Below are 21,444 nucleotides of genomic sequence, written 5' to 3'. Positions count from 1 at the left end.
TGATTGTCTATTTAGGATTGTCAACTGTCTATTGACAATGGTCTATTGTCTATTGACAATGGTCTATTGTCTATTGATGATTGTCTATTGACAATTATTGACCATTGTCTATTCATGATTGTCTGAATAGACGATTATCTATTGTCTATTGATGATCCTTTTGACATTTGTCTATTGACAATTGTCTATTGTCTATTGATGATTGTTTGTTGTCTATTGACGATTGTTTATTTATTGTCTATTGGTGATTGTCTATTGATGATTGTTTATTGATGATTATCTGTCTATTCACAATTGTCTATTGATGCTTGTCTATTGACGATTGTTTTTTGATGATTGTCTATTGTCTATTGATGATTGTCTATTGTCTGTTGACAATAGTCTATTGATGATTCTCTATTGATGATTGTGTTTTGATGATTGTCTATTGTCTATTAACAATCATCTCTTGACGATTGTACTTTCTCTATTGTCTATTAATAACTGTCTATTGATTGTCTAATGAAGATTGACGATTGTCTATTGATTGTGTATTGAAGATTGTCTATTGTCTCTTGACGATTGTCTAATGACACTTGTCTATTGTTCAATGTTCTATTGTCTATGGATGATGATCTATTGTCTATTGATGATTAATTGTCTATTGACCATTATCTGTTGACCATTGTCTATTGTCTATTGACGACAGTCCTTTGTCTATTGATAATTGTCTATTGTGGATTGTCTATTCTCTATTGCTGATTGCCTATTGACGATTGTCTATTGATGATTGTCTATTGATTGTTTTATTGATGATTATCTATTGTTGATTATCTATTGGTGATTGTTTATTGGTGATTGTCTATTGTCGATTGTCTATTGATGATTGACGATTGTCCATTGATGATTGTCTATTGGTGATTGTCTATTGTCTACTGATGATTGTCTATTGACAATTATCTATTGATGATGGTCTACTGTTTTTCTATTGATTGTATATTGTCTATTGACAATTGTCTATTGTCTGTTGACGATGGTCAATTGACGATTGTCTATTGATGATTGTCTATTGATTGTTGTGTTGATGATTGTCTATTGATGATTGTCTATTGGTTAATAATGATTGCCTATTGATGATGGTCTATTGTCTATTGATTGTCAATTATCTATTGTCGATTTTTTATTGTCTATTGATGATTTCCTATTGACAATTGTCCATTGTCGGTTGTCCATTAATGATTGTCTATTGACAATGGTCTATTATCTATTGACGAGTGTCTATTGTCTAATAATGATTGTCTATTAATGATTGTCTATTGACGATTGTCTATTCTCTATTGACGATTGTTTATTGATGTTATATTGTCGATTGATGAATGTCTATTAATTGTCTATTGATGATGGTCTATTTTCTCTATAGACGATAGTCCATTGTTTATTAATGATTGCCTGTTGGTGATTGTCTATTGTCTATTGATGATTGTCTATTGATTGTCTATTAATGATTGTCTATTGTCTATAAGTGATGTTGCAAACCTCAGATTTTCAGTACGCGAACTCAGTTCGCGAACTTTCGTGGAAGGTTCGGTTCGCGTGAACTTTCGCAAACCGCAATAGACTTCAATGGGGAGGCAAACGTACAAATTTTGAAAAATTTCTACCGGCTGGAAAAATGATAGAAAACATGTTTCAAGGGATCTAATACCTGGAGGAAGACATGATTGAGTGAAGTACACACAAAAAGTCCCAGGCAAAAATCTACATTTCACATAAACCCCTATTTTAAGGTCACAGATCTCATTCAATGTTCAATTACAGGCCTACACTGCTTTACAACATCAGGCAGTGTATCTCTCCCTCTCTCCCTCCTCCCGGAGGGAGGAGGGTCTCATCTTCCAGGGAATTGTAGAATTTCAAAAGCCAACTTATATACCTTGGCCGGGAATTGAACCCAGGTCTTGGCCAGGAATTGAACTCAGGTCTGAGTGCTTGGTAGATAGCTCTCTTAACCGCTATACCACCACCAACACTAAATTCTGAAACCAGCCTAGCATGTACCATTATGATATATCCTAGAGAAAAATGAGCTTGCTTAATGATTTGTAGGCTTTCAAAAGCCAGCTCACATACCTTGACCGGGCATTGAACCCAGGTCTGAGTGCATGGTAGATTGCTCTCTTAACCGCTATACCACCACCAACACTACATGCTGAAGCCAGCCTAGCATGTACCATTGTGATATACCCAAGAAAAAAACGAGCTTGCTCTCTCTCTCTAAGACTTGATGGTTTTCAGCTGAAAATTCACTTCAATGGCATCAACGGATACCAGCAGAATTTCACAGGCAATTTCGGAATTCTGACGGATTGATAAAGCAATTCCGTTCCGACCAAATGGAATGGAATGACCAATTTCCGCCCAAAATTGCGGAAAGCGGTGACCATCCCTACTAGAGAGAGAGAGAGATGTATCTACATGGCTATCTGGGGTTCTCTTCGGACAACTGTTGAACACAAAAGGCAAGGCCATGCCTGGGTGGGGTTGAACTACCAACCTTTTAGTTAACAGCCAAACACGCTAACCAATTGTGCCACAGAGACTGTGTACCACAAAGACTGTGCACGCAGTTGCTGTTGAATGATTTTATGGGGATGTATGTGTGTCTTTTGGAGGGAGGAAGTAAGTCTGCTCCAAGAAGTTTCAGCATGTAGTGTTGGTGGTATAATGGTTAGGATAGCAGCCTACAGAGCGGTACGCCTGGGTTCTATTCCTGGCCAATGTGAGTTGGCTTTTGACATACTACACATCCAGCTCATTTTTTTCTAGGATATATCATAATGGTACATGCTAGGCTGGTTTCAGAATGTAGTGTTGTTGGTGGTATAGCGGTTAAGAGAGCTGTCTACCAAGCACTCAGACCTGGGTTCAATTCCCGGCCAAGGTATATAAGCTGGCTTTTGAAATTGTACAATTCCCTGGAAGATGAGATCCTCCTCCCTCCGCGAGGAGGGAGTGAGGGAGGAGGGAAAGTAAAATAAGGAACAGCAATTAGCTAGGAACAAGCCTATAAGAGCCTAACTAAACTCTCCCTAGCAGAGTCTGTCAGCAGCTGTCCCTTAACTAATTAGTGTAGGCAGACTAGTGAGTAAAACTAAAGCCTTTTATAAAAGCCTTTTATAAGGGGGGGATGGGGATCCAGGAGTAAATGCAGTCTGATTGGCAACAGTGTGCCTGCTGACTGTGATGTAGAGGGTCAAAGTTCTGCTCAATAGAGCATTATGGGGCTTCCGAGAAAGTTCGCCTTCGCAGGGGAACGTGAACCACCCGAAGTTCGCCTGGAACCGTTCGCCAGCGAACCGTTCGGGACATTTCTATTGTCTATTGACAAATGTTTATTGATGATTGTCTATTGTCTATTGATTGTCTATTGATGATTGTATATTGACGATTGTCTGTTGTCTGTTGTCTATTGACGAGTGTCTGTTGTCTATTGACGATTGTCTATTGTATATTTACAATTGTCTATTGGTGGTTATCTATTGTCTAGTGATGATTTTCTACTGACGATTGTCTAGTATCTATTTTCTTTTCACGATTGTCTATTGATGTTATCTATTGTCTATTGACAATTGTCTATTGATGTCTATTGACAATTGTCTATTGACGATAGTCTATTGATGATTCTCTATTGATAATTGTCTATTGATTGTCTATTGTTTCTTGATGGCTTTCTATTGATTGTCTATTGATGATTGTCTATTGTGTATTGACGATTGTCTATTCACAATACTCTATTGTCTATTGACAATGGTCTATTGTGTATGGACTATGGTCTATTGTCTATTAATGATTGTGTTTTGATTTTCTATTGATGATTGTTTATTGTCGATTATTTATTAGTGATTGTCTATTATCGATTATTTATTAGTGATTGTTTATTGATAACTGCCTATTGACGATTGTCCATTGATGATTGTCTATTGATAATTGTCTTTTGTCTAATGATGATTGTCTATTGATGATGGTCTATTGTCTGTTGATGATGGTCTATTGACGATAGTCTATTGTCTATTGATAATAGTCTATTGATGATTGCCTATTGACGATTGTCTATTGATGATTGTCTATTGATTGTTTATTGATAATTGTCTATTGTTTGTTGACAATTGTCTATTGTCTATTAATAATTGCCTAATGACGATTGTCCGTTGATGATTGTCTATTAATGATTGTCTGTTTTCTAATGATGATTGTCTATTGATGATGGTCTATTGTCTATTGATGATGGTCTATTGCTGATTGCCTATTGACGATTGTTGATGATTGTGTATTGTCTGTTGACAATTGTCTATTGATGATCGTCTATTGTCTATTGATAATTGCCTATTGACGATTGTCCATTGATGATTGTCTATTAATGATTGTCTGTTGTCTAATGATGATTGTCTATTGATGATGGTCTTTTGTCTGTTGACGATGGTCTATTGTCTGTAGATGATGGTCTATTGATGATAGTCTATTGTCTTTTGATGATAGTCTATTGATGATTGCCTATTGACAATTGTCTGTTGTCTAATGATGATTGTCTATTGATGATGGTCTATTGTCTATTGACGATGGTCTATTGATGATTGCCTATTGACGATTGTCTATTGATTGTCTATTGATGATTGTCTATTGTCTGTTGACAATTGTCTATTGATGTCAATTGTCTATTGACGATTCTCTGTTGATGATTGACTATTGATAAGTGTCTATTGACAATGATCTATTGACGATTGTCTATTGACGATTCTCTATTGATAATTGTCTAATTATTGTCTACTGTTTATTGATGGCTTTCTATTAATTGTCTATTGATGATTGTCTATTGTGTATTGACGATTGTCTATTCACAATTCTCTATTGTCAATGGTCTATTGTGTATGGACTATGGTCTACTGTCTATTGTTGATTGTGTTTTGATTGTCTATCGATGATTGTTTATTGTTGATTGTTTATTAATAATTGTTTGTCGATTATTTATTAGTGATTGTCTATTATTGATTATTTATTAGTAATTGTTAATTGATAACTGCCTATTGACGATTATCCATTGATGATTGTCTATTGATAATTGTCTTTTGTCTAATGGTGATTGTCTATTGATGATGGTCTATTGTCTGTTGACGATGGTCTATTGACGATAGTCTATTGTCTATTGATCATTAAAGATGGCCCGAACCTCCGATTTTCGGTTTCCGAACTTCCGCAAAAAGTTCGGTTTGCAGGAACTTTTGCGAACCACAATAGACTTCAAGGGGAGGCAAACTTTGAAAACTAGAAACACTTATGCTGGCCAGAAAAATGATGGAAAAGATGTTTCAAGGGGACTAACACCTGGAGGGGGGCATGGCGGAGTGGGATACATGCCAAAAGTCCCGTGGAAAAATCTGGATTTGACGCAAAGCAGCGTTTTAAGGGCAGAAATCACTTTGAATGCTAAATTGCAGGTCTAAAGTGCTTTAAAATATCTTGCATGTGTATACATCAATCAGGTAGTGTAATTAGTATATTGCTTCACACAGACAGACCAAACTCACTGTGTAACGCACCGCAAACAGCTGTTTGTGTAGTGACGGCCATGCTGGACTGGTGCACACCATGACGAGAGTGCAGGTGATGCCGGCTTTCCAGTCCATATGGTCGCCGGGCTGAGGTAGCTGAATGACAGAACAGTGACTGTCCAGCTGATCAAATTTGGTCTGTCCACAATGAAGCAACGACCTTATTATTGTGGGTGCGCCCCTCCGAGACACTCATATAGCCGGCGGTCATTGCTTCATTGTGATACGCAAGCCCCTTCACTGCAGCAAGTTAATGATCATGAAGGGGAATTGGCACATGTACATGCCTTTTGTTTTGTTGTTGCAGGCTTGCAGCTGCAGTGCAGCCAGAAAAATTAGGCAGGCATGTACACGCACTGCTAGCAGCGGTCTTAAAAATTCAGGAATCCGCCTGGAGTCCTGGACCCTGTTGGTGGTGGCGAGAAGGCAGTCAAGTGGCCTGCCGGGCAGAGATGCTGTGTGGGGAGCCTTGGGGCAGGCAGTCACACGGCGTGCAGGCACAGATGCTGTGTGTGGGGAATGACTTAGATTGGGGCGGGCAGTAGCCCTCCGGGATCCATGCCTCATTCATTTTGATAAAGGTGAGGTACTGGACACTTTTGAGACTTAGGCGACTTCTCTTTTCAATGACAATGCCTCCAGCTGCGCTGAAGGTCCTTTCTGACAGGATGTTTGAAGCAGGGCAAGACAGAAGTTGGATGGCATATTGGGACAACTCTGGCCACAGGTCAAGCCTGCGCACCCAGTAGTCCAAGGGTTCATCGCTGCTCGCAGTGTCTACATCCACACTTAAAGCCAGGTAGTCGGCTACCTGCCGGTCCAGGCGTTGGTGGAGGGTGGATCCGGAAGGGCTAAGGCGAGGCATTGGACTAAAGAATATCCGCATGTCCGAAATCACCATGAGATCGCTGGAGCGTCCTGTCCTTGCCTGCGTGGACATGGGAGAAGGATTACTGGCAGTGGTATCTTTATTGCATTGGGTTGTGACATCACCCTTATACGCATTGTAAAGCATACTTGCCTGCTTGTTCTGCATGTGCTGCATCCTTTCTGCCTTCAGGTGAGTTCGTAACATGTCCGCCACTTTGAGCCTATACCGAGGGTCTAGTAGCGTTGCCACCCAGTACAGGTCATTCCCCTTGAGTTTTTTTATACGGGGGTCCCTCAACAGGCTGGACAGCATGAAAGATGCCATCTGCACAAAGTTGAGTCCAGACGTACTATCCATCTCCTCTTGCTGTTCCTCAGTGACGTCAGGTAAGTCCTCCTCCTCCCCCAGCCACAAACAATACCACAGGAACATTGAGCAGCACAAGCCCCCTGCGACGCCTGCTGCAGTTGTTCTTCTTCTGCCGCCGCCTCCTCCTCCAAAGAAACACCTTCCTCATCATCCGAGTGTGACTCCTCTTCCCTACACGACTCTTCCTCCTCCTCCCCCTCTGTGCTGCCGCAGGTGTTGAGGAAACATCTGGTTCTGATGAAAATTGCTCTCACAACTGTTCCTGCCATAACTGTTCCTCTTCACGCTCCTCCAAAGCTTGATCCACCACTCTACGCACGGCACACTCCAGGAAGTAAGCGTACGGGATCAAGTCGCTGATGGTGCGTTCACTGTGACTCACCAGGTTGGTCACCTCCTCAAACGGCCACATGAGCCTGCATGCATTTTGCATCAGTGTCCAGTTGTTGTGCCACAATAGCCCCATCTCCTCAGATTGTGTCCTTTTACTCTAATTGTACAGGTACTGGGTGACGGCTTTCTCCTGTTCTAGCAGGCGAGAGAACATGACCAGGGTTGAATTCCAGCTATCGGGCTATCACATATCTGGCTATCACATATCAAGCATCTCACCAGCAAGTTGTTTCTCCGCTGAATGTCCGCAAAGCGTGCCATAACCGTGTAAGACCGCCTGAAATGCCCACACAACTTCCTGGCCTGCTTCAGGACGTCCTCTAAGCCTGGGTACTTTGACACAAATCTTTGAATGACTAGATTTAGCACATGTGCCATGCAGGGTATATGTGTCAGCTTTCCCAAATTCAAAGCGGAAAGTAGATTGCAGCCGTTGTCACACACCACGTTGCCGATCTCCAGCTGGTGTGGGGTCAGCCACTGATCCACCTGTTTGTTAAGAGCAGCCAGGAGAGCTGCTTCAGTGTGACTCTCCGCTTTGAGCCAAGACATGTCTAAGATGGCGTGACACCGTCGTACCTGGCATGCAGCATAGGCTCTGGGGAGATAGGGCTTTGTAGCTGGAGAGGAGGTCGCGGCACCAGCCAAGGAGGAGGAGGAGGATGACGACAGCGAAGAGGATGTAGCAGTTGGAGAGGCAGTAGCAGGAGGCCTGCCTGCAAGCCATAGAGGTGTCACAAGTTGGTCCACTGCACAGCCACGTACTCCCTGATTGTCAGCGGTCACCAGGTTGACCCAATGGGTTGTGTACATAATGTACCTGCCCTGACCGTGCTTGGCAGACCAGGCATCCGTGGTCGGATGGACCCTTGACCCAATGCTGTGTGACAGATATGACACCACTTGCCTCTCAACTTCATGGTACAGTTTGGGTATCGCCTTTTTAGAGAAATAATTGCGACCTGGCATCTTCCACTGCAGTGTCCCAATGGCCACAAATATACGGGAGGCCTCAGAGTCCACCAGCTGGGATGGTAACAGCTGGCGAGATAACAGTTCCGCCACGCCAGCTGTCAGACACCGGGCAAGGGGGTGACTGGCAGAAATTGGCTTCTTCAGCTCAAATATTTTCTTCACGGACACCTGGCTGCTGTGGGCAGAGGAGCAGGAACCGCTCAAGGGCAGAGTGGAGGAGGGTGGCTGTGAAGGAGCAAGGGAGAAAGCGGCTGAAGATGCTGCACCTCAGAAGGAAGAGGAGAAGGAGGGTGGCTTTTCTTTTGTGTGCTGCTTTTGCTCAGGTGCTCTTCCCATTGCAGTTTGTGCCTTTTCTCCATGTGCCTTCGTAAGGCACTTGTCCCTGCGTGAGTGTTGGCCTTTCCACGGCTCAGTTTTTGGAGGCAGAGGCAACAGATGTCATTGCTCCGATCTGAGGCAGACACGTTAAAACATCTCCAAACCGCTGAGCCCCCGTGGGGTGATGGCACTATGGTGGCATCAGCAGCTGATGTTGAAGGGCATGTTGGCTGGCTGTACATAGGTGGCGATACATGGCACCAGACACTGCCACCAGCTGTTTCTGATGACAAGCTCCCCCTCCTTCTTTCAGGAACTCATCGCCTCCTACTCCTCTCTGACTCCCCCTCTGAACTGTCCTCTTGGTCATCTTGTCTCTTAGGAACCCATGTGGGATCCATATCATCATAATCATCATAATCATTCTGCCCAGCTTCGCTTGCCTCAGACACCTCCAAAACTGCACCAACAGCAGGTACTTCATCATCCTTCTCTTCACACATTACGTCCATAGTGTCGCCTAACTCACACATATGAGGTGGTGTAACTTGCTTAGCGCCTTCATCTTGTTGTAGCAGTAGTGGCTGTGAATCAGTGATTTCACCACCAAATAACTCCTGCGAAGTGTCAAATGCAGCAGATGTGGTGCTTGTAGTAGTGTTGGTGGCCAGCGGAAGATGAGGGGTTCTGTGTTAAATAGTCAACCACGTCCTGACAATCTTGGGAGTTGATGGCACGTGCCTTCTTCTGAGCACTGTACTTTGGGCCATGGCCAAACGAAATCACAACAACACGACCTTGTACAGACCTGCCGGGTGGCCTTCCTCCGGGTCTCCCTCTACCTCTTCCTCTAACTGTTTTTTCCATATCGGGGGGATTAAGTGAAAGGTATGCACTGACTTGACTAATACAATGTGCAGTTAACAGGCATGAATGGAGTGGTATATCACACTGCGTGCACTCACGTAGGTAGGTGTATATCACACTGCGTGCACTCACGTAGGTAGGTGGGTGCACTGAACACAACAGCTAGGTGTATGCAGTGATGAGGTGGGTGCACTCAACACAACAAGTAGGTATATGCAGTGATGAGGTGGATGCACTGAACACAACAGGTAGGTATATGCAGTGATGAGGTGGGTGCACTCAACACAACAGGTAGGTATATGCAGTGATGAGGTGGGTGCACTCAACACAACAGCTAGGTATATGCCGTGAGGAGGTTGGTGCACTGAACACAACATGTAGGTATATGCAGTGATGAGGTGGGTGCACTCAACACAACAGGTAGGTATATGCAGTGATGAGGTGGGTGCACTCAACACAACAGGTAGGTATATGCAGTGATGAGGTGGGTGCACTCAATACAACAGGCAGGTATATGCAGTGATGAGGTGGGTGCACTCAACCCAACAGGTAGGTATATGCAGTAATGGGTATTACAATGTGCACCTGTCAAACACACAGGTAGTCACTGAATTTGCTGGGCCTGGCAGTGGCGCACACACAGTATGGATTATCAAGGCTGTCTATGCAATGCAAGTGTCAGTGGGACACACACACAAAAAAAAATAGAGCACAAGAACAAGATTAGCTCTCAAAAGAGCTGTTGTGGGGTGCTATTTTAGCAATAAGAATCAGCAAGAAGCAAGCTAAGAAGCCTACAAGAGCCTAACTAATCTTTCCCTATGAGAGAGTCTACAGCAGCTGTCCCTTCTCTAATTAGTGCAGGCACACGAGTGAGTGTAATGGTCGGCGGTGTCTGCCTTTTATAAGGGGGGGAGTGGCTCCAGGAGGGAGTGTAGACTGATTGGCTACAATGTGCCTGCTGCCTCTGATGCAGAGGGTCAAAGTTGACCCTAATGGTGCATTATGGGGGCGAACCAAACTTCCAGAAAATTTCGCCTTAGATGGCGAACGCGAACCACCGGAAGTTCGCCGGGAACCGTTCGGCCCATCTCTATTGATGATAGTCTATTGATGATAGCCTATTGACGATTGTCTGTTGTCTATTGATGATTGTCTATTGATGATTATCTATTGATTGTTTATTGATGATTGTCTATTGTCGAATATCTATTGGTGATTGTCTATTGACGATCGTCTATTGTCTATTGATAATTGCCAATTGACGATTGTCCATTGATGATTGTCTATTAATGATTGTCTGTTGTCTAATGATGATTGTCTATTGATGATGGTCTGTTGTCTATTGATGATGGTCTATTGCTGATTGCCTATTGACGATTGTCTATTGATTGTCTATTGATGATTGCCTATTGACAATTGTCTATTGTCTATTGATGATTGTCTATTGTCTGTTGATGATTGTCTATTGATTGTTTATTGATGATTGTCTATTGTCGAATATCTATTGGTGATTGTCTATTGACGATCGTCTATTGTCTATTGATAATTGCCTATTGACGATTGTCCATTGATGATTGTCTATTAATGATTGTCTGTTGTCTATTGATGATTGTCTATTGATGATGGTCTATTGTCTATTGATGATGGTCTATTGTCTATTTATGATGGTGTATTGATAAATGCCTATTGAAAATTATCTATTGATTGTCTATTGATGATGTCTATTGTTGAATATCTATTGATGAATGTCTATTGATGATTGTCTATTGTCTGTTGACAATTTCTATTGTCTATTGACGATTGTCTATTGATGACCGTCTACAGTCTATTGATGATTGTCTATTGGCAGTTATCTATTGACCATTGTCTATTGACGATTGTCTATTGATGGTTGCCTATTGACGATTGTCTATTGATGATTGTCTATTGATGAATGTCTATTGATTGTCTGTTGATGATTGTCTATTGTCGAATATTTATTGGTGAGTGTCTATCGACTATTGTCTACTGTCTGTTGACAATTGTCTGTTGTCTATTGACGATCATCTATTGTGTATTGATAATTGTCTATTGACAATTATCTATTGGCCATTGTCTATTGTCTATTGATCATTGTCTATTGACGATTGTCTATTGACTATTGATCACTGTCTATGGACTGGCTATTGATTGTCTATTGACGAGTGTCTACTGTCTTTTGTCTATTGATGAGTGTTTGTTGTCTTTTGACAATGGTCTTTTGTATATTGACAATTGTGTATTGATGGTTGTCTATTGTATATTGATTATTTTCTACTGACAATTGTCTATTATCTATTGTCTTTCCATGATTGTCTATTAACGGTTATCTATTGTCTATTGACAATTGTCTATTGACTTTTCTCTATTGATGATTGCCTATTGATTATTTATGATTGTCTCTTGACAATTGTGAACTGTCTATTGTCTATTGATAATTGTCTATTGATTGTCTATTGTCTATTGATGATTGTCTATTGTCTACTGACAATGGTCTATTGTCTATAGATGATGATTGTCTATTGCCCATTATCTATTGACCATTGTCTATTGATGATAGTCCTTTGTCTATTGATGATTGTCTATTGATTGTCTACCATCTATTGATGATTGTCTATTGATGATTGTATATTGATGATTGTCTGTAGTCTATTGATGATTGTCTATTGACGGTTGTCTGTTAATGTTTATCTATTGATGATTTTCTATTGCCGAATATTTATTGGTGATTGTCTATTGATGATTGTCTATTGTCGATTTTCTATTTATGATTGCCTATTGTCGATTGTCCATTGATAATTGTCTATTGATGATTGTCTATTGTCTACTGATGATTGTCTTTTGACGATGGCCTATTGTCTATTGACTTTGGTCTATTGTCTGTTGATGATTGTATATTGATGATTGTCTATTGACAATTGTCTATTGATTGTGTATTGATGATTGTCTATTGTCGATTATCTATGGGTGATTGTCTATTGATGATTGTCTTTTGTCTGTTGATGATTGTCCATTAACGATTGTCTATTGACGATGGTCTATTGTCTATTGATGAATGTCTATTGACAATTATTTATTGACCATTGTCTATTGTCACTTGATGGTTGTCTATTGACGATTTTCTATAGTCTATTGATGATTGTCTTTTGTCTATTGATGATTGTCTATTGAAGATTGTCTGTCTATTGGTGATTGTCTAGTGACGCTTGTCTATTGCCTATTGACGATTGTCTATTGATGATTGTCTATTGACAATTGTCTATTGTCTTTTGACGATTGTCTATTGATGATTGTCTGTTGTCTATTGACGATTGTTTATTGATGGTTAAATATAACCTACTATCTTGTGCCTCACACAACCAATTACTGAAATAACAAAAGACCTCAGAGATCAATAACTGATATATCAAATACGTGTATTATGAAAATCACATCACATTAAATACACACAATATACCCATGATCCCCAATTATTGCACCATCCCCTTTAAAAACCATGAAATATACTGAGCATCTAACTGAAATACAGTATGCACTATTATGCCACGCTAATCACATTTCCTATGCAGTTCAATCAACCAGGGCTATAAGTTCTCTGCCTGACTAGCAGCTGATTCATGTTGCCTCAGCACAGTCTGTGTATCAGTATAAGGCACTGATTTTCCTAACAGAGTCAGGGAGAGTGCAGTTATTGCTGGATACTGAGGTCCCAAACTGAACTGCTTCGCTGAAAAAAAGCACGTGCAAGCAAAAAGCATATGAAGTTCATCTGGCCAGGATTGCTCATATATATTTCACAGCAGTGATTAAAAACATGCAGTGTGTCTCACCATACTTTACCCACTCCCTGTGCACCCGGGAGGGGCCTTTCACAAACTTTGTCCCAAGCCGTCATAGAGACCAAGCACCTTGTTCAGTAGTGCAGTGATGCTACTGCAACAGCCTTGCCCCAGTACAAAGACATAGAGATGCCCCTATGAGGAGAAAGGGGATGTTTAAATGTCAGAATTGCAGATTTTGTAAATATGTGATTGAAGGTGATACCTTCATGGATAGCACGGGCACAGCTCAGTTTAAAATACGTGATTATATCTCATGTGCTACAACAAAAGTAATCTATCAGCTGATTTGCCCTTGCAATAAAATCTACGTAGGAAAGACGGGAAGGGACCTGGAGACACGGATAGGAGAGCATAAAAAAAATATTAAGGCTAAAAATATGGATAGTGCAGTGGCACCGCATTTCATGGAGTGCCACAATAGTGACCCTAAAGGAATGAAATTTAGAGGTATTTCAAAATTAAATATTAGTCCCAGAAGGGGGGATTTTGATAGAATATTATTGCAGAAAGAATGTATGTGGATTTATAAATGTAAGGCCCTAAAACCAAGGGGAATACATGTGGATTTTAATTTAGGAGTTTTCCTTTAAATAAGCCATGCTTATGCGCTTTGAGTCCTATGGGAGAAAAGCGCTCTACAAATGTTATTTGTTGTTGTTGTTGTTGTTAAATCCGTGTTCGGGTCACCAAACCGCCTTCCCTATGGGGAAAATAAGAGATAGGGCCCCGTGTGTGTCCACATTGATGTGAAGTCCTTGTCCTGCCAGCATCATTTCTAAATTTAGATTCTAACAACCTCTCATAGGTTATGTTATGTGCTGAAGGGGATTGGGTTGGGGGTCGGTGAGTTTTCGGGGTCCTGCCATGTTGGGTCACCTCCCTCCGCATTTTAGAGACATGTGAGTTAAGATCAAGAAATATTATTGGCAACGGTTTCTATGAAGCAACTCCATGCATGTTTAAAATTAGGAATATGTATCAGGTGAAGGCATATTGCTGTATTGAATGAGTGCAATTATCAACTCAGTAGAGGGAGTAAGAGTACAGTCAGACAGCTGTCTTCTATGGACTGGATATGACAAATAATGTGCATGCATAAAAAGCAACCACAAGATGGTGTTAGAGAGCATGTTACATAAATTTGGATGATAAACATGCGTGCATGTATAAAAGCAGCCACATGATGGAACAAGAGAGCTTTTTTGCCATTAGTGCTGAAGAAATCAAAGCAGATTTGATGAAACGCGTCCACTAGTTTGGTCTGTGTGAGTCACCGTACTTAGAAGAGCCGATGGAGAGACGTTAGAGCTGGTACCTTGCTTGCAGCTTGTTACACCCCTGCTTCCCGGTGAGAGAGGGGGCAGAGGGATGGAAGATCATAGTGCGCAGCCAGTAAGACCCTGTAGCAGCGGGGACGCCCGTGCTGAGGACAATTTGTACTGAGGCAAGGCTGTTGCAGCAGCTGCACTGCACTGCACTACTGAACAAGGTGCTTGGTCTCTATGACGGCTTGGGACAAAGTTTGTGAAAGGCCCCTCCCGGGTGCACAGGGAGTGGGTGAAGTATGGTGAGACACACTGCATGCTTTTAATCACTGCTGTGAAATATATATGAGCAATCCTGGCCAGATGAACTTCATATGCTTTTTGTTTGCACGTGCTTTTTTTCAGCGAAGCAGTTCAGTTTGGGACCTCAGTATCCAGCAATAACTGCACTCTCCCTGACTCTGTTAGGAAAATCAGTGCCTTATACTAATGCACAGACTGTGCTGGGGCAACATGAATTAGCTGCTAGTCAGGCAGAGAACTTATAGCCCTGGTTGATTGAACTGCATAGGAAATGTGATTAGCGTGGCATAGTAGTGCATACTGTATTTCAGTTAGATGCTCAGTATATTTCATGGTTTTTAAAGGGGATGGTGCAATAATTGGGGATCATGGGTATATTGTGTGTATTTAATGTGATGTGATTTTCATAATACACGTATTTGATATATCCGTTATTGATCTCTGAGGTCTTTTGTTATTTTTGTTTATTGATGGTTGTCTATTGTCAACTCTCTATTGATGGACTATTGATGATTGTTTATTGACGATTGTTTATTGATTGTCTATTGATGATTGTCTATTGGTTGTCGATTGATGATTGTCTATTGTCTATTAATGATTGTTTATTGATGATTGTCTATTGTCTATGGATGACTGTCTTGTGATTGTTTATTGATGATTGTCTATTGATGATTGCCTGTTGTCTTTTTCTATTGACAAGGGTCTGTTGTCTATTGACAATTGTCTATTGTGTATTAACAATAGTCTATTGACGGTTATCTATTGTCTATTGACAATTGTCTATTGTGTATTAACAATAGTCTATTGACGGTTATCTATTGTCTATTGACAATTGTCTATTGATTGTTGTCTATTGATAAGTGTCTATTGTCTTTTGACGGTAATCTATTGACAATTCTCTACTCATGATTGTCTATTGATTATTGTCTATTTATAACTGTCTCTTGACGATTATCAGTTGTCTATTGTTTATTGATCATTGTCTATTGCCGATTGTCTATTGTCTATTAATGACTGTCTATTGACAACTGACTATTGTTCGTCTATTGTGAATTGAGGATTGTCTATTGACAAATGCCTGTTGATGATTGTTTATTGATGATTGTTTATTGAAGATTGTCTATTAATTGTCTATTGTCTATTTTCTATTGACAATTATTGACGATTTTCTACTGAGACTGTCGCTTATCTATTGACTATTGTCTACTGATTATTTTTTTATTGTCTATTGATGACTGTATATTGATGATTATCTATTGACAATTGTCTATTGATGATTGACTATTGTTTATTGGTTGTCTGTCAGTTGACGATTGTCTATTGTCTATTTACAAATGTCTATTGACTATTGTCTTGTGACAATCATCTATTGATTGTCTATTGTCTATTCATGATTGTCTATTGACTGTTGTATATTGTCTATTGATGCTGGTCTGTTGACTATTGATTGTCTATTGACGATTATCTATTGATGATTGTCTATTGATGATTTTCTATTGATGATTGTCTATTCTCTATTGACGGTTGTCTATTGATGATTGTCTTTTGTCTATTGACGATTGTCTATTATCTATTAATGATTGTCTATTGTCTATTGTGTATTAATGGTTGTCTATTGAAGATTGTCTATTGATGGTTGTCAATTGTCTATTGGTTGTTCCTTGTCTATTGACTAGGGATGCTCATTCGGATTCCGCGGAAATGCAATTTCCGAAATTCAGATTGGAAATTACATTTCCTCATCGGAATGCGGAAATCGGTAATAGAAGTGCGGTAGGCGGATTTTCATCGCAGAATTTTCCGCCGACTTTAACATCAATTTTCTCAAAAACTATAAAGTATTTTTGAAAACTTTTTTTGCATCTTGTTCAGAAGATTCAGTTTAATAAACCCTGAAAATTTGGTGTTTCTAGGACTTACGGGGGCTTTGCTATCAACCACTAAAGTCGGTGGATTTTCACTGTAATGTAAAATGCAGAAAATCTGCATTATCCGATATGCGGTAATTTTAAGCCAATCAGAAGACTCAGAATGAATAAACCAATCAGAGAATGGGGATTTAGGCGGAAATTTCCGCATTGTCTGATTGGCTTATTCATTCTGCGTCTTCTGATTGGCTTAAAATTACCGCATATCGGATAATGCAGATTTTCTACATTTTACATTACAGTAAAAATCTGCCGAATTTAGCGGTTAATAGCAAAGCCCCCGTAAGTCATAGAAACACCAAATGTTCAGGGTTCATTAAACAGAATCTTGTGAACAAGATGCAAAAAATGTTTTCAAAAAGACCTCATAGTTTTTGAGAAAATCAATGTTAAAGTCGGGGGAAATTTCCACAATTTCCGTCGGAATGCGGAAATTGGTAGCGGAAAGTGAAATCGGTAGCAGTAGCGCTAATTGGCAATGGTGGCATGCAAATTTACCGCAGCATCAGAAATTGCCATTTCCGACCATCCCTACTATTGACAATTGTCTATTGTGGATTGTCTATTGACAATTGTCTAAGCAGCATAGAGACCACAGGCTCCCAAAAAGTTGTAAACAGATTCCCAGGCCACAAACGTAGATATAGTAAACGTAGAAACGTGAAGAAAGAGCAGACATGGAGCAGATTTATCGTCATCATTCACCAGTTGGCTCCAGAGAAGAATCGTTGCCCTCATGACATGATGATCGGTCACGATAAGAGGAAGAGTCCTGCCGTTGGGGTCCTCCTCACCAATGATAAGCACCCCTGCCTCACGGACGGTGGTTAGTGCGAGGTACATACTCTCCGACTGGATGAATAGAACCAGCTTCATACTTGTGTCCCATAATCTCCGGGAGTCTAAAATCACTGTACCAATCCAGAAGGCTGAATAATGGGATTTGCAGTGTATCACAAAAATGTCCCAACTCCTCAGGAGTGCGTAGGAGCGCTGTACGAATACCTCCTGTGGCAGAGTGACCGAATGGATATTTCCATTTTTAAGATGCATCATTCTTCCTTAACTCAGTCGAGAGCGATCTCATGGCCCTCCTGTTTTTCAAACTTATATTGGATTTGGATAGATCCTGATAACGTTTTACCTCCACAGAGTTAAAATAAATAGTTCCCTGAGATCTCGCCTTGGACATTATTTCCTCTTTAAAGAGGAACTGTCGCAAAAATCTTAAAATTTAAAACACATACAAATAAGAAGTACATTTCTTCCAAAGTAAAATGAGCCATACATTACTTTTCTCCTATGTTGCTGTCACTTACAGTAGTAGTAGAAATCTGACATTACCGACAGGTTTTGGGCTAGTCCATCTCTCCATAGGGGATTCTCAGCATAGACTTTATTCTTTATAAAGACATTCCCTGAAAAAAGATGTATGTAAAGATGCTGGCCAGCCTCCCTGCTCATTGCACACTTTTTTGGCAGTTGGACGGAGCAACTGCCATTCACTAAGTGCTTTTAAGAATAAAGAAAACTCTGAGATTCCCCCGTAAGAAGAGGAGCTAGTCCAAAATCTGTCGATTCTGTCAGATTTCAACTACTTACTGTAAGTGACAGCAACATAGGAGAAAAGTTATTTGTGGCTCATTTTACTCTGGAAGAAATGTACTTCTTATTTGTATATGTTTTCATGTATTTTAAATTTTAAGATTTTCACGACAGAGGTCCTTTAAGCATAAAATTTACCAAACCGCACACAATGTCACGGGGAGGATCTCCTTCTCTCCCTCTAGGTCACAAAGCTCGATGAGCATGTTCAAATGCTATAGTACTTTCTAGAGATGGGACGACGAATCCGGCGAATCCACGAATCCCTCGAATATTGGGAAATATTCGAGATTCGTGGATTCGAATCCCGACGCCATTTTCCACTTTACGAATCCGCCGAATCCCGACGCTGCATCGCCGCGCATCCGCCGCTCGCACTCGTCCTCCTCCGACCCGCGCCTCCTCCGACTGCCCCGCACCTCCTCCGCCCGGCCGCCCGCATACTTTGTATCAACTCACCCGTCCAGTGGAGCGCAGACAGAGCGGCAGACCTCTCGCTGACTTCCTGGTTCCCTCTAGTGACGGCTTTTACAATGACGTCATCAGTAAAAGCCGGTCCGGCCACTAGAGGGAACCGAGAAGTAAGGACGAGGTCTGCCGCTCTGTCTGCGCTCCACTGGACATGTGAGTTGATACTTATGCAGGGGTGAGGAGGACGGAGGAGGCCATGGGGTGAGCGGAGGAGGCACGGGGGGGGGGGGAGCGACACCTACCTACCACTTTACCTACCTACCTGCCACTATACCTACCTAAAGGCCCCCTATACGTACCTACCTACCTACCGGGCACTATACCTACCTACCTACAGGCCCCTATACCTACCTAAAGGCCCCCTATACTACCTACCTACCACTATACCTACCTACCTACAGGCCCCTATACCTACCTAAAGGCCCTCTATATGTACCTACCTACCTAAAGGCCCCTATACCTACCTAAAGGCCTCTATACCTACCTACCTAAAGGCCCCCTATACGTGGCTACCTACCTAAAGGCCCCTATACCTACCTACCTACATACCTACCTATACTTAAGGCCTTATACCCTGCTACCTATACTGAAGGTCCCTTTAACTACCTACCTACCTACAGGACACTATACCTACCTACCTACCGGCCACTATACCTACCTACCTACCTACAGGCCACTATACCTACCTAAAGGCCCCCTATACGTACCTACCTACCTACCTACCTAAAGGCCCCTATACCTACCTACCTACCTACCTAAAGGCCCCTATACCTACCTACCTACCTACCTAAAGGCCCCTATACCTACCTACCTACCTAAAGGCCCCTATACTTACCTACCTACCTAAAGGCCCCTATACCTACCTACAGGCCTCTATACCTACCTACCTACTTAAAGGCCCCCTATACGTGCCTACCTACCTAAAGGCCCCTATACCTACCTACCTAAAGGCCCCTATACCTACCTACCTACATACCTACCTATACTTAAGGCCCTATACCCTGCTACATATACTGAAGGTCCCTTTAACTACCTACCTACCTACAGGACACTATACCTACCTACCTACCGGCCACTATACTTACCTACCTACCTACAGGCCACTATACCTACCTAAAGGCCCCCTATACGTACCTACCTACCTACCTAAAGGCCCCTATACCTACCTACCTAAAGGCCCCTATACCTACCTACCTACCTACATACCTACCTATACTTAAGGCCCTATACCCTGCTACCTATACTGAAGGTCCCTTTACCTACCTAAAGGCCCCTATACCTACCTACATACCTACCTATACTTAAGGCCTCTATATACCCTGTTACCTATACTGAAGGCCCTATACCCTGCTACCTATACTGAAGGTCCCTTTACCTACCTAAAGGCCCCTATACCTACCTACATACCTACCTATACTTAAGGCCTCTATATACCCTGCTACCTATACTGAAGGCCCATATACCCTGCTACCTATACTGAAGGCCCCTATACCCTGCTACCTATACTGAAGGCCTATATACCCTACTACCTATACTGAAGGCCCATATACCCTGCTACCTATACTGAAGGCCCATATACCCTGCTACCTATACTGAAGGCCCATATACCCTGCTACCTATACTGAAGGCCCATATACCCTGCTACCTATACTGAAGGCACATATACCTTGCTACCTATACTGAAGGCCTATATACCCTGCTACCTATACTGAAGGCACATATACCCTGCTATCTATACTGAAGGCCCCTATACCCTGCTACCTATACTGAAGGCCCATATACCCTGCTACCTATACTGAAGGCCTATATACCCTGCTACCTATACTGAAGGCACATATACCCTGCTACCTATACTGAAGGCACATATACCCTGCTACCTATACTGAAGGCCTATATACCCTGCTACCTATACTGAAGGCCCATATACCTTTCTACCTATACTGAAGGCCCATATACCTTGCTACCTATACTGAAAGCTACCAATATTGAAGGCACCCATACCTAGCTAGCTATACTGAAGGCACCTTTACCTCGCTACCTATACTGCGGGCAACTATACCACGGATCGCACAATTCGTATGTGCAGGATTCGTTAGATTCGGGATTCGAAAGGTTCGAGATATTCGAGAACCTTTTTAGATTCGGATCCGGATTCGGATTCGAAGAAATTGTGGATTCGTCCCATCCCTAGTACTTTCTTTCGGTCTCTCTAGTAAGCCATTAAAGATAGCAGTTAGGGCAGAAAGGATATCCTCAGGAGGGACAGTCTCTGGCACACCCTTCACTCATATATTATGGCATCTGCCCCATTGTCTAAATGCTTCATTTGACGATTTACCTCAATAAGGTGTAAGTTATGGGTCACTGCAGCCTGTTGAAGTTCTTCTATTGCCGCATCCCAACTTTCGCCAGCCTTTTCCACCTCCTTAATCCCATAGAATAGGCCTTGAATGTCGTCTTTTTGACCCCCATCATGCAAATTTTAATGTCCATGGCTAACAACTTTATGTCTGCCATTGTAGGTAGCTGTTTCGTATAAGAGAACAAAGATGACACCTCAGTGAGAAGGAAGATCTTGTGATGCTGTCGGCACCATATTAGAGGCCTCCGAGCCCACTGTCCCTGTCCGCT

The 21,444-nt window shown here is 41.7% G+C and overlaps 1 protein-coding gene across 1 annotated transcript in view; it reads left to right on the top strand.

Annotated features, from left to right (window-relative positions):
- The window catches only part of LOC137537714 (intestinal mucin-like protein), a 293,053-nt gene that overhangs the window by 194,018 nt on the left and 77,591 nt on the right, over positions 1 to 21,444 (top strand). The gene's annotated exons all lie outside the window — the stretch shown is intronic.

Source organism: Hyperolius riggenbachi, chromosome 11, assembly GCF_040937935.1.
Source record: "Hyperolius riggenbachi isolate aHypRig1 chromosome 11, aHypRig1.pri, whole genome shotgun sequence".
Lineage (NCBI taxonomy): Eukaryota > Metazoa > Chordata > Amphibia > Anura > Hyperoliidae > Hyperolius > Hyperolius riggenbachi.
The sequence above is the reverse complement of the archived record's forward strand: the minus strand, read 5'-3'. Positions and strand labels throughout refer to the sequence as shown.